Source organism: Trachypithecus francoisi, unplaced genomic scaffold, assembly GCF_009764315.1.
Source record: "Trachypithecus francoisi isolate TF-2019V2 unplaced genomic scaffold, Tfra_2.0 Lachesis_group15, whole genome shotgun sequence".
NCBI classification, from domain to species: Eukaryota; Metazoa; Chordata; class Mammalia; order Primates; family Cercopithecidae; genus Trachypithecus; species Trachypithecus francoisi.
The window spans coordinates 5,810,732-5,826,463 of NW_022681460.1; the positions used below are offsets into that span (position 1 = coordinate 5,810,732).

The 15,732-nt window shown below is 33.9% G+C and overlaps 1 long non-coding RNA gene across 1 annotated transcript in view; it reads right to left on the bottom strand.

Annotated features, from left to right (window-relative positions):
- LOC117097968 overlaps nucleotides 1-10,936 on the bottom strand; it is a 32,400-nt gene extending 21,464 nt beyond the window's left edge. Inside the window, exon 1 of the long non-coding RNA XR_004443119.1 lies at nucleotides 10,855-10,936. This is a non-coding gene — a long non-coding RNA (uncharacterized LOC117097968). The remainder of the gene's footprint in view (nucleotides 1-10,854) is intronic.
- Between the last annotated feature and the right edge of the window lie 4,796 nt (nucleotides 10,937-15,732).

Genomic DNA, 15,732 nt, shown 5'->3' on the forward strand with positions numbered 1-15,732 from the left:
GGATTTATGGCAAATTGAAAGGAAAATTAAACATCAAAAAAATCAATCAATGTAATACACCAGATTAATGGAGTAAAAAATAAAATAATCTCAATGGACACAAAAAATTTAACAAAACCTAACATTCTTTTATGATTGAAATAGTCACTTAATGGGAAAATTCTAAGACTTTCTTTTATAACCAGAAACCAGACAAGGATGTCTATTTTTACCAACTCCTTTCAGTATTATGCTTGAGGCTTTATCCAGGGTAACCAGGCCAGACAAACAAAAGAAAATCAGGTTAAAAAGGAAGAAGTAAAATTATCTCTCGTGATGATATAATCTTATAAATAGAAAACCCTAAGGAATACACAAAGAAACCACTTAGAGCTAATAATTTCAGCAAAGATTCAAATACAAGATCCAAATACAAAGATCAGTTGTATTACTATGATTTTTGTATCATAGAACTTTGAGAACTTTGTTAGAACTTTGAGAAGTTCTAACAATGAACTTCTCAAACATGAGATTAAGAAAACAATTTCACTTACAAAGCATCGAAAAGAAGAAATACTTAAGATTATACTTAACTAAAGAACTGCAAGACTTCTACATGAAGATTATAAAACATTGTTGATAGAAAGTAAAGAAGATCCAAATATATGGAAAGGCTCCTTGTTTGTCTGTCAGAAGACTTAATATTGTTCAGAAGGCAGTACACTCCAAGTTGATCTACAGATTCAACACAATCCCTTATAAAATGACCTGAAGCAATTTGTGGTACCAGAAAGTAAGGAAGTGCTAAAAAAGAAATCCCAAAATAATGGGAATATGCCAAAAGACACAAAAGCCAACTGAAAAGTTTCCTGAAGTCTAAGCTGAATTAATTAAGCAACAAGATTAAGTAGTATTGGATTATAACCCAAATAATAAAATAAATATTCAGCATTCATAATGTGAACAGATTAATGGTTTCCATAGGTTTTGTTTGGAGAGAAGCAGAAACAGAATTGCCTTTGGCTATAAAAGAATAGCATAAGAAATTCTTCTGATGAAACTGTTTTGTATTTTAACTGTGGTGATTGTCATACGAGTCTATATATGCGATTAAATTACGTAGACTATACATACATATATATGCATGAATATAAAACTGATGAATTCTGAATGAGGTTAATAGATTGTTTCAATATGAAACCCTTGGTGTTGATATTGTACTATGTACATGCAAGATGTTGCAACCATTGGAAAAATAAACTAAAGGTTTATAGTTTTTATATTATATGATTTCTTACAACTTCATGTACATTTAGTTATCTCAAAATGCAAAATTTGAAGAAGTCAATAAATAAGTTGAGCAACAGATTGAACATTGTACAAAGAGAATTAAGCTTGAAAGAAAATCAATAGAAAATACAGAAATAAAAACACATATGAAAGGGTATATTTAAAATTTAAAATAAATCATAAAATAAATACAGGATTCATTCAATAGCTTTAATATATGTGTCAAGAAATCTCAGGAGGAGAAGAATAGAGGAATGGGTTAAAATTAATGTTTAAAAAGTTAATGATAAAGAATTCTCACAATACGATATAATAAATCAGCCCTTTCCTATGTTAAGTAAAACCATCTCAAATACAATGAACATAAAGAAAACTATATGTAGGAAAAATCATAATGTAACTGATAAAACAGTGTACATTAGGACTTAGAAGAGACTTTGATAGATATAATGGAAGCCTTGAGCCAATGGAACATCTTTCAAACAGCTAAAGTAAAATTCCATGTCTGGAGATTATATTCCTTAAAAATGAAAGTAAAATTTAAATAAAAATAAAAACTGGAGGTATTTTTTCTTAACAATTCTTCACTAAAAAACAAACAAACAACAATAATATTCTTCAGTAAGAAAGAAAAGCATTTCATGTCGAAAAAAAAGCAACTCCAGGAGGAAATAAAGATCAAAGAAAATAGGAACATGTGAGTAAACACAGTAAATAATGACTGTTCAAAGACGATGATTGTAATGTCATTTGGAATTTAAATTATATTTAGAAATAAAATTCATGATAAAGATAAACACACACAAAAGTTAAAGAAAAAAATGTGATTAGGCCGGGCATGATGTCCATGCCTGTAATCCCAACACATTGGGAAGCCAAGGTAGGAGAATCATTTGAGACCCGGAGTTTAAGACCAGCCTGGGCAACATAGCAAGACTCAGAGCAATATAGCAAGACTCTACAAAATTTTTCTAAAAAAATAAGCTGGATGTTGTGTCACACACCTGTAGTTCCAGCTACTTTGGATGCTGAGGCAGGAGGATATTTAACTCCAGGAGGATGCAGCGAGCTATGATGGCACCCTTGCACTCCAGCCTGAGTGACGCAGTGAGACATTGTTCCCCTGACCTCTGCAATCCTCCGCCCCCCCGCAAAAAAATGGGACTCAAATATTCTATGGTTGTAGTAGTGTCAAGAACTGGCAAAATAGTAAGTTAATTATGCGATAGTTAAAATAGTAATAATACAATATGGTTACAAGGAAATAGAAGTAAAAAATAAAATACAGAAATCAGTAACAGAAAAATATCTGGGAAATTTTGAACTATTTAGAAACTAAATAACACATATTACAAATAGCAAATGGGTCAAATGGAAATGATAAAGTTAGAAAATATTTTGATTGAATTAAAATGAAAATACAACATAAAATGCATGAGATGCTGCCAAAGCAGTGCTGAGAGGGAAATCTATAGTATTAAATTTTCGTGTTTAAAAAGAAGAAATATTACAAATCTTTGATTCATACTTTAAAAACAAAAGAGAGAACAAAAATGCTAAACAAGCAAAAGAAAAGCAGAAATCAGTCAAATTATGAACAGAAAAATAGAGAAAATTAATAAAACCAAATGCTGTTTTTTCTAAAGGTTTACTCAAATGGATAACCTTTTGCCAGATTGATGAAGAAAAAAAAGACTAAAATTACCAACCTGAGGATTAAAGGAAGCGAGCAGCACTGTAAGATCTACAGATATTAAATGTGTAGTAGTGAATATTATGAGCAGCTCTAGTCCTACAATTTCACAATGAGGATGAAACTGAAAAATTATCACAAGGATATAAACTGTCAAACATAACTCAAGAACCATAGAAAAACTGAATACCCCATATATCTTAATTTATAGGTAAATATCTGCAGCCACAAAAAAACAATTCAGAGTGGCTCATGCCTGTAATCCCAGCACTTTGGGAGGCCAAGGCTGGTGAATTGCTTGAGGTCAGGAGTTCGAGACCAGCCTGGCCAACATGGCAAAACCACATTCCTACTAAAAAAAAAAAAAAAACCAGCAGAGCATGGTGGTACTTGCCTGTAACGCCAGCTACTTGGGAGGCTGAGGCATGAGAATCACTTGAACCTGGGTGGCAGAGGTTGCAGTGAGCCAAAGAGACCGTGCCACTGCACTCCAGACTGGGTGACAGAGCCAGACCCCATCTCAAAAAAAAAAAAAAAAAAAAAAGTCCAGGCACAGATGGTTTCATTATTGAATGCTAAAACAAATTTATATATGGCTTCATATTCAATAAAATGCTAGCTCCTATAAAATACTATCTAATCATATTGGTACATGCCATTATTACAAGAAGAGAAAATTGAGAGTAAAAGAGAAAACAGAATGTGAATAAGTAATAAAAGAGAAATGATAATTCATAGCTTCAGAAGTGACAAAACTAAAGCTTACATGCACTGATTCAACCTTAGTAATGCTTTCTTTTTCCTTTCTGTTTTATTTATTTTGATCTTTTCTCTTTTTCCTGATCCAGCTAATGCTTTGGTTATTTTTAACTTATAAAAAGCAAACCTTCTATTTTGTTGATCTTTTATTCTTTTGTATTGTTTTTCTAGTCTCTGTTTTGTTTAGTTCTGCTCTGATCATTATTATTTATTTCCTTTATTAATTTTTGGGTTTGTTTGTTCTTGCTTTTCTAGTTTTTTTATGTGCATTATTAAGCTGTTTATTTCAAATTTTCTAGTTTTTTATATAGAGAATTATTGCTATGAACTTTACTCCTAGTGCTGATTTTGCTATATCTCTTTTGGTATGTTGTGTTCCCATTTTCATTTGTTTCAAGAAATTTTTTGATTTCCTTCTCAACTTTTTTTATAAACCCATTGATTGTTCAGACACATGTTGTTTAATTCCCACTTATGTGTACAGTTTCTAGAGTTCCTCTTGTTACTGATTTCTGGTTTCATTCCCTTGTGGCCTAAGAAGATATTTGACAACATTTTGATTTTTCTATATGTGTTGAGATTTGCTTTGTGTCCTAAAACATTATTTATCCTGGACAATTTTCCATGTACAGATGAGAAGAATGTGCATTCTTCAGCTATTGGATGAAATGTTCTGTAAATATTTGTTAGGTCCATTTAGTCTATAGTGCAGTTGAAGTCTTATATTTCTTTATGGATTTTCTGTCTAGATGATCTGTTCAATGCTGAAAGTGGGGTGCTAAAGTGTCCAACTATCATTGTATTATGGTTTATCTCTCTCTTTAGTTCTAATAATATTTGCTGTATATATCTTGGTGCTCTGTAGTTGAGTGCATGCATATTTACAATTCTTATATTCTCACTGAATTATTCCCTTTATTATTATTAAATGATTGTGTTTGTCTCTATTTTTTTTACTTAAAATCTATTTTGTCTAATATAAGGATAGCTACTTCTGTACTCTTTGTTTTCCATTTGCATGAGATATCTTTTTCTGTCCCTTTGCTTTCACCTTGTGTGTCTTCGCAGGTAAGATAAGTTTCTTGTAGGCAGCATGTAGTGGGGTCTTATTTTGTCAGCCATTCAGCCAGTCTATATCTTTTAATTAGGAAATTTAAACCATTTACGTTCAAGGTTGTTATTGATAGGTGAGGACTTACTCCTGTCATTTCGTTAGTTTCCAATTGCTTTCTGTATATTCTTCATTCTTATCTTCCTTTCTTATTATTTATCTTTGCTATTTGGGGGTTTTCTGTAGTAATAACTTATTCTTTTCTCTTTCTTATTTTTATATTTGCTCTAACAGTGAGTTGTATACTTTTGTGTGTTTTCATGATTGTAGATTGTGTACTTTTGCACCCAAATGTACTACTTCCTTTAGCATATCTTGTAGGACTGGTCTCACGGTGACAATTCCCCCAGATTTTGCTTGCCTGAGAAAGACTTTACTTCTGTTAATTTCCAAAGGATGGCTTTGTTGTATATAGTATTCTTGATTGGCAGTTTTTTTCATCCAGGCCCCTACCACTTCTGAGACCCACAAAGTTCATATTGTATATATAATATTCATATAACATATTATGAGCATATAAATATTATATATGAATACATAATATTCATATAACATATTATATATACAATATGAACTTTGTGGGTCTCAGAAATGGTAGGGGCCTGAATATATATGTATAAAATTATTAAAAGATTACAAATCAAGCCACCAGAATGTTACATAAAATATTCTCTATCCTGCTACCTTAATAAATATATCTTCCTAACAACCTGAAGTCTAAGGTAAAATTGAGAGTCCTCAGAGATTTTCCCCAAGTTAGTGATTTAACACCACCTCATCTTATTTCCAACTTTCAGCTGCACCACAAGGAGCATTGTGTGCATGCTCATGGAAATGCCCACCTGTACACCCAAGTTGAACGAGCTAAAGAGTCAAGCATCCATAGAACTGAGGTGAAAAACATGCATACTATGGTCCACCTTGAGGAGAAGAAAAAGCACATATTGGCAAAAGAATTAGGCTGTGGTCCTTTGGGCAGGGAACACTGTGGTCCTGGGTACCTGGAACATGGACTACAGTGTAGAGTAATGACCCTAAAAAAAATTATCATGTGACCCAAGATTCATGGACAGTGGACAGAGCTGTGGTCACCGAAGGACAATAGTGGAGCCCTCGGAAGAAAAGTTTCCCTTTTCTTTGTCTCTGATGATGGCACAACTTCCACCAATTGCTTATATGATATCCAGCAAATCTTGTTATTCTCATCTGTGGGATGGATATAATATTTACTCAATGAATTATTATGAGAATTAAAGAAAATAAGATAATTTTTAGAAAACAGCATACTACATTGTCTAATGCATACAATAATAGGAGTTAAGTTCTCTCTTCCTCTTTTCAATACTACCTTAATTTCTTCTGGAATCTTAGATTACTCATTTGATGTATTGCTTATGTTATTCTATATAATAAGAATAATCTCAGTATATCCTCAAGGTTTGCATAATGAATATATGACATAATATGTAAAAATTAAGTAATAAGAGGTCAAGGGGTATAAAAAATAGTCAATACATGATATACTCAAACAAAAGAGAAAATCTCAACTTGGAAAAATGTAGGTGGAATTTATAATTGTCTCAGACTATTTGGGCTGATGTAACAAAATACCTAAACTAAGTAGCTTATGAATGCAGGAATTTGTTGCTCATAGATCTGGAATCTGTGAAGTCCAAGATCAAGGCACTGGCAACCTCCATGTCTGGAAGAACCTACTTTTGGGCTCACAGATGGTGTGTTCTTACTGCGTCCTCACATGGTGGAAGGGCCAAGGCAGCTCTCTAGGACCTTTCAAAACCAAGGGCACTCATCCCATTCATGATGCTTTCACCCTCACAACCCAATCATCTCCCAGTGACTCCACCTCCCAATAACATCACATTGGTGATTAGGTTTCAGCATATAAATTTTGGAGGGACACAAATATTCAGAACATAAGAATAACCATTTAGGAGGGTTTAGTAGGACCATTTTGATACGTTTTGTATTAAATTTTCTTTTACTGGTTTATCTAGAAATTCATGTTTTTCCTAGTTTTAGTCACTCTAGATTGTATACAAATGCAGTTAGGAAAACTCACCAAAAATTGTTCATATAATATCAAAAAATATGTACAAGGGAGGTTTCTGCTGGTGCCAATCCTCAAATGTTCTGCTTTCTTCTTGACCTGCATAAGCAGATTGCATTTGCATGCAAGGTGGCCTGGGCACATAACTAGAGAAATACCTATTTCCATTTATTCTGAAAGCTATCTGAATCATGAGAAAATATGGGTATTGGTGGAAATTTGATGTTTAGTAGGAATCATCAAAAGAGTGAAATATTCTCCTCAAGTGGGTCCTGAATACTCTCATTTATGCATCCTACTTATATGCATGCCAAAAAGTGCAAAACCTTCTCGTTTATATTTTTTATATCAGCTTTATTTAACCACTACTACTGCTAGCATGCTCACCACACATCCTCAAGGTCAATGAAACTATACATTTATTTCTAAGCAATGTATTCTCCAGACTAATCTAGAAAGTTTAGTGAAACTTGATTCATGAAAATCTCTTTGATACTGATGTTCTAACTGACACTTGGCCTATAATAATATAAAGTTAGCAAATTCATATTGTTTATTTGAGAAGAGATCATGCTTGGTTTTGAAAAGTCAATAAATGTGATATGTAATTCATTTAGTTGTAGCAACAAGGTTTAATGAAGAGCATTGAAGTACAGATGGGAAAGAGAAAAAAATTGTTAAGGTTTTCAATTTGTCTCCAGCCCAGTTTTCCCAAAGTAATAAACTAATATATGTTTTCCCAGGTTCCTTTTTGCTGAGAAAAGTTTACTGTCTTTACCCAATGTTGCTATATCATGTGAACACATTCTAAAATAAAAAAGGCCTATGGCTATGCATTACTTATTTTTAAAAATATGCATAACATGTAATACATTATTTTGTTTATATAAAGATAAATTTCACTGAGAAATAATTCAGTTTATGATTTTTTTGAAAAGAATAAGCACTTTAAATTACAACTTGATGAAAATGTAACAGTCAAACTTACAGTGCTCTAAGTGAAAAAGAGACTTCTATCTTTCTATTCATTCTTATAAAAGACATAAAGAGGAAAATGGTAAAAGATTGACAAGAAACCCATTATTTCTACAAAGTTCAAGTTAAAAATAAACTAAAAATATAGCTCAACTTTAAAAATCAACAACTGAAGTATGAGTATAAAAGTATATGATTATTTAGCTTTGTTTTTTTACTCCATACTATATTGACAGAAACTTAAAAATATTCCTCAGATATGGTTAGGCTAATGTATTCTCTGTTATTTTATAAGCATTTTATTACATATACATTTATATATGTTATGGGCACTTCAGAAGGAACTGTAAAACCACATTTTAAAGTGCTTAAAGAAAGAGAAAATAGTATGGGAATCTACATCTTTGAAAAAAGAACGTTAAAGAAAGACAATTTCAGATAACTGAACATGGAGGAAATGTGTCCCCAAATGACCTGCATACAAGAAATACTGAAAGAAGTTCTTCAGGGAGAGGGAAAATTACACCAGATTAAAACCCAGAACTGCAGGTAAAATAAAATGAAAATAATAATGTATGATATGGCTTATGATGTTTGTAGAAGTGAAACATACTTCAATAAAAGCACAAATTATCTGGTGAAAGGAAGTTAATGATAAGTAACTATTAGAATGATCAACTATAATCAGTTAAATATGTGTATTGTAATCTTTAGGACAACTATTAAAATATAACACAAAGAGGTAAACAATAAAGCAAATAGAGAATAATAGAAATGATATCAAAACAATTCTCAAGTTATCTTAAGAGAATGGATAATACAACCAATAATTGCATTCAACATAAATGGACTAAATAGCCTGAATAAAATGCAGATTTTTTTTTAACCTGGGTGAAAATGGAGAAAAAATTAAAACAAACAAAACCATCCAAACACAAATGTATCATTTATAAGATGCATTATTCAAATACAAGACATTAGAACGTTTAAAATAAAATGGTGAAAAATCAAATGATACGAAAGTATTAAGCCAAAGAAAATTGGGGTAGCTGTAATGAATCTCAGACAATTATAACTCTAGGTAAAAAAAAAAAAAAAACATCAGAAATGCAGGAGGCCATTTTAATATCATAAAATTGCCAGTTCATCAGGAAAGCATATAAACAATAACCATGTGTACATCTAATTATAAAGTTTCAAAATAAAGAAAAAAACCCCTAAAGGAGCAATAAACTAAGTCAATAAAGGTAAATGATTGAGATATTATTGAGAGATTTCTGGTTTCTGGTCTGGAATGTAAGGAGCTTAAAAGTTGTCACTGCAACTTCACAACAAGAAAAAGTTGAAAACAAAACCCACTAAAAATTGACGACTCTTCTTAGATCCGTCAGGTGAGGATACCTGATGTCACAAAGGGAAATACTGACTGAAAGAGTATTGAAGAGAATACTGAAGAGGAAGACAGGATGCAGAGAATCACGGGTTCCTGGAGCAGAATCCCAGGAACAAAAACTGTGTGGATCCATACTGAGGGTAGGAAAACCTAAACTGCAGTTGGCAAATTGCCAAGGCTCATCGTGGACAATTTTGAGAGTGAACTCTTGTTGAGAGTAGTGGAAAAACAGGCAGATAGAGTACATATTGCATACATTCAATGTACATTTATCCTACATTTTATTTGTGCTAGAACAGGAAAGACTCTTCTGTGGTGACAGTAATGAGAAAAGTGGCTATGAGAATTAGGCGAACTAATTAGAAAAGATTACGCAGGAACTTTCTAGGGTGATGACAATAGTGTAAAATGTAACAGGGATGTAGGTAACATGGGTGAATACACTTTTGGCAAACTTATTAGATGCTAAACTTAGGATCTGTACATTGAAAAGTATATAAGCTGTACTTCAATAATAAATTTTTAAAAATTAAATACACATCTAACTGTATTACTGCTTACTCTTTCTATAAGTAAAAATTTTAATTAATGAATCAAAGGCCTCAATTCCACAATGCATTATTACCCCCACATGCCTCTGTCTGTGTAAGTGTATTTATGTGTGTATGTGGTTGTGTATATGTGGAAAGAGAGAAAGAAAATGGAAGGAAAGAGAAAGAGAAAGGGAAGGAGAGAGGGAGAGAGGGACGGGGCAAGTGAGAGAGGTGAAAGATACTGTAAATAGAAGAAAATATTTAAAATATAAATAAAAAAACAATTTAAACATATTGCTGAAATTCAGGAAAGTGACTTAAATCGCTATTCCCCACAGGGAAAAGGCAATGTACCTATTAATGAACCCAACAGTTCTATCCTTTTCAATCAGTATAGCAAACCAGCAAAATATAGTCAGAGGTGAATGCAGAAACTAGAGGCAAGGAAGGTTGAATTAGAAATGCAGGGTAACCAGTACTTTGGGAAGCTGAGGCGGGAGAATCACGAGGTCAGGAGACCGAGACCATCCTGGCGAACACAGTGAAACTCCGTCTCTACTAAAAATACCAAAATTAGCCGGGCTCAGTGGCGGGCGCCTGTAGTCCCAGCTACGCCGGAGGCTGAGGCAGGAGAATGGCGTAAACCCGGGAGGCGGAGCTTGCAGTGAGCTGAGATCCGGCCACTGCACTCCAGCCTGGGCGACAGAGAGAGACTCCATCTCAAAAAAATAAATAAATAGAAATAAAAATAAAAATAAAAAAGAAATGCATTGTAATTGATCAACATGGTGAAACCCCGTCTCTACTAAAAAGACAAAATTAGCCGGGCGTGCTGGTGCATGCCTGTAATCCCAGCTACTTGGGAGGCTGAAGTAGGGGAATCGCTTGAACCCGGGAGGCGGAGGTTGCAGTGAGTAGAGATCGCTCCATTGCACTTCAGCCTGGGCAACAAGATCGAAACTCCATCTGAAAAAAACAAAATGAAACACCAAAAAAGAAAAAACCACACACACAAGAACTAAAGATTAACTGGTAACATTCTCCACAAAATACCTGAGAGCTTTGTGTTTGGATGAACCGAGGCAAGATGGTGCACTTCCGGGTTCTTCATTTCCCCCCCCTCCCCCGCAACTTTTCCCGCGCGCGCGAAAATGCAGCCGGCCACCCGGGAAGGTGCAGACCAACTAGGCATGCGCCAGGTGATGTCAATCGGAAGAGACCAACATTTACCTGGTCGCACCTGCGGAACGCCCCCCCCCCCCCCCACACACGCCCGTGCCCCGCCTATTGCCCTCCCACTCCTAGAAAAGCCGCTCCGGAGGGACGCCACGGGCGCGGCCTTCTCACAGCCCCTCTCCTGTCGGGATGTCGGGACTGTGGGAACTCCTTCCGAGAGCCCCACCGGGGGACTCTGTCGACAGACCTCTTCCCCACACCTTAGGTGACCAAAATAAACTTGCAGTTTTGCTCCTACACTTGCCTAGTCGCTGGTTCTTTTGTGCCCGCTCTGGTGGTCTTAGAAAAACAAATCACTTTGCACCAGTTTCCCTTCCATTTTTACGTGATCCTCGCCCTTCCTGTGACAAGAATTCCCAGCTAGAGTTTAGGGAAATAAGGCACAGAGGAAGTCAACAGATAGTTGCAGTAGCTTTTCTATTTCAAGCTGTCACAGCTGCAAAATTGTTCAATGTAACTCCGCAGGGAGTGCTACCCAGCTATGCAAATGAATTCCAAATGTGACATTTGCCAGCATGGGGGTGGTGGCTGTGAAGGCTGGGTGACTGCCACCAGTCTGTCTGATGGATTGACTCATATCACTGAGGAGCCAGCCACCATTGATTTCTGCCTTTCCGTCACTTCACAGTGACCTTCTCCCTGCAAGGAAGGAAAGGAAAAAAAAAAAAAAAAAAAAGAGTGGACAAACAAGAAAAGAGGTACAGATTCAAAGAGGAAGTTGCAGTGTTCCTTCCTTCATTTATCTCTCTTACTCTCAAGTGCTTTCATTATTATGTTATTCCCCTCCACCAAGCCATTTCCTTTTACCGTCACCACGTTCCACACTCATACAGCAGTATAACCAGATTAATAACTAGTCCTCATTCTTCCTCTGTTCTTATTATGTGATTTGGTTTGCCGTTGCTTAATTGGTATTTTTGTCCTATTTTTAATGCACTAATTAAAAATGGAGATTAAGTAGAGAATGATATTCTAGTACGATATGAATTCTAAACCATGTAGGTAGAAAGTTAAAAGTATTGTCAGTACTCTTTCGCCAAGAAAACCCCTGTGTAATGTTATTTTAACTTTTGTCAGAAAATCCCCCTTCTATTAGTAAAATAATCCCTGTTACTTCATGAAAATATTTGGTGGATGGAAGGTAACAAGAGAGAGGAGGTAGTGTCAGAAAAGGGGATAGAATTAAAGGATCAAAAATGCCCCCAAAGAGGTTCATGTACCTAGAGTCTAAAGTATATTTTGTTCTAAATGTTTTTTTTTTTTTTCTCTTAATCTTCTCTGTCTGTACTGGCCCAGGTCATCCTCCTATATAAAAACAGATTTTGATAAGAAAAATTGTACCCTCTATTTAATAGTTGAAGAGTTATATTTCTTGTTAAAGAGTTACAGAAGAAGGCAGTGATTCTGTGGTAAGTCAGGACCGATGTGCAAATGAATTTCTGCTTTCTCCTTGGAGATTTACACTGATGCCTATGACTCCTTTGAGATTCTTGGCTGAGTTTGCTTAAAACATCCTTTCCTCAGTGGTGTTCAGTTGGTAAGTCAGATATAGTAACAGAGAAGACCTAGGGTGATTTGGTTGGAGAATTAAATTTAAAAATATTCTTATGCTCAGAAGGTTCTCTAAGTAGAAGACGTCAGAGTACAGTTGAAATGAGCTTGTAGCTATAAGATACATGTCAAAGGACTCAAAGATTGACAACAGTGATAAGAAGCCTCTTTCAGCTAGAGTTATAAAAGGGCTTCCAGGAGTCATTGGTGCCTTGTCTGCAATTGTCTCACACAAGGACCAAACCATGAAAGGACCTACTCAAAAAAGAATTATGGATCTGGCTTTGGGACATTATATGAATTCTGATCAGATTCATAGGTAACTCACAAAGGTTTTATAAATGTTGTATGAAAGACAACTCCACAACTAGCTTGGACTAAAAGGGATAGAGATTGTTTGTAATCAAAAGAGGGATCTGGGTCTTCAAACCTTTATTGCTAGGAAGCAGGATGAGAGCTACTCAGTGGCAAATTTAAATTGTTTTTCCATCTTTATTTTTAATCAACTTTATTGAATATGTGTGTGTATATGTAAATATATATGTGTGTAATATGCCCATTATACTTGAACAATTCACTGAGTGTTGACAACAGTATAGACCCATAGAACCACTGCCACAATAAAGATATAGAACATTTCCATTTCCCTAAAAGTTTGTTTTTGCCAGGGAATCTTCATCAATGGTGGATTAGATAAAGAAAACGTGGTACATGTACACCACAGTATATTATGAAGCCATATAAAAGGGTGAAATCACGTCCTTTGCAACAATGTGGATGCCATTATCCAGGCAAATAAACCCAGGAACAGAAAGCCAAATACCGTATGCTCTCACTTATATTACTTAATAAGCAAACATTGAGTACACATGGACACAAAAGAGGGAACAAGAGACACCTGGCCTACTTGAGGGCAGCGAGTAGGAGGAGGGTGAGAGTTGGAAACTATTGTGTCCTCTGCTCACTACCTGTGTGTCGAAATCATTTGTTCATCAAACCTCAGTGACATGCAATTCACCCGTATCACAAACCTACACACATATCCTCTGAATCTACAACAATAGCTGAACTTACTAATATATAAATAAGTAAATAAATAAATGTAAACATATACAACCAAAAGTAAAGTCCAGTGTTCGAGGACCATATGCTGAAAGTCTATTCTTCTTCCCATTAAATTACCTTAGCTTCTTTCCCCTTAAGTCTCTTTGGGTGAAAAAACTTAATCATGTCTATGCAGGGCAACGGGCATTCTTTTCATCAAAATTAATTGACCCTTTACATTTAGTTCTATTTCTGAACTCCTTAATTTTTGTTCCATTGGATTGCTTGTCTATTCTTGTTAATATAACATTATCTTCATTACTATAGCTTAATATAAGTCTTAAAGTCAGGCACTGGAAGTCCTCAAATTTTGTTGTTTTCTTAAAGATTGTTTTTTCATACATTTTGTATCGAGCCTAATAATTTCTTTACCAAAAAAGTTGCTTGTTGGGGTTTTGATTAAGATTATGTTTAATATTTATATCTATTTGTTTTTACATAATAACAATTTTGAATCTTCCCATACATAAATATATATTTTTCATGTACTAAATTCTTTTAATGTCTTATACCAATGTTTTAAATGTTCATTATATACAACTAATAAAATTTTGGTCAATACATTCTAATATGTATTAATTTTTGAAGTTATGATAAATTGTCTTCAATTCAATTCCATATTGTGTATTTTTAGTATACAGAAATACATTTGAGTTTTGTATATTGATCTTATAACATGATTCTGCAAAATATGTATTTATAGCTGTTTATAGCTGACTATAGCTGTTTATGGGTTTGCTTGGATATTCTATCCATATGTACATAACAGTGGTCAATAAAGAGCTAACTTGTTTCGTAACCTGTAACTCTAAGGATTTTTCTTTTCATATCACACTGATTAAGATGTCTAGTACAAAGTTGTATAGAAGTGTGAACATAGACATCTTGCCCTGTATAAGATAGAAAAAAAAAATCTTTCAATCTTTACTCCTTGGTATGAGATTTCATATAGGTTTTTGTAGAAGACTTTTATCAGGTTAAAGATGTTTCCTTTTATTTTTTATCTTACTGAGCTTTTATTTTATATATTAAAAATTTTAAATTTTGTCAAATGTGCTCTCTTAATCTATTCACATCATATTTTTATCCTGTATGCTTTAAACTTGGTGATTTGCCTTTATTGCTTTTTAAAACATTGAACAAAGATTGCATTTCTGTGATAAACTTCCATATATATATATATATATATCCCATATATATATATTCCTAATATATTATCCATTTCATATATCAGTAACTTCAATTGCTAACATAGAATTAGGGATCTTTTTCTTTTATCATAATCAGTGATCTAGGCCTGAAGTTTCTGTGTAATGCCCTTATCTGATTTCAGAATCAGAGTAATGTTTGTCTCATAAGATTAGTTGAGAAGCATTCCCCTCTGTTCTCTATTCTGGGAAAACAAAGAATGTGTAAAATTAATACATTTTTGTCCTTAAGCCTTTGATATAATTCACCAACATCTTAGCTTGAAGTTTATTTGGTAGGGAAATGTTTAACTACTTACACAATTTAGAACGTTTATACAACATTCTAAAAATTAATAGATTACTATTTATTGACATGTATCAGCGATTTGAAAGCTTATCTTTGTCAAAGAATGTGTCTATTTTATCTAAGCTGTTGAATGTCTTGTCCTAAAGATTTCCATGATATTCCTATTTTTAATATTCATACAGGCTGTGGCAATATTCTGTCTATAATTCCTAATACTGGTGTCTTGTATCCTTGCTCTTATATTCCTGATCAGTCTATACAGATATTTGTCAATTTTATTGATCTTAACAGAAATTAATGAAAACTTGTGCTTCTTTGTTTTCCTTTTTTTTTGCTTTTCATTTCTTTGACTTCTGCTGTTATGTATTTATCCCATTACTGTTTCTCTTGAATTTAATTTTCTCTTCCTTTACTTGTTATCAGGTGGAAGGTTAAATTATTGTTCCAATGCCTTTATAATTTTATATAACTGTGATCAATTTTGAATCAATTTTATAGCATAATGTGCAAAAAAATCAAGACTTCTTTTTGAATTTTTTTCTA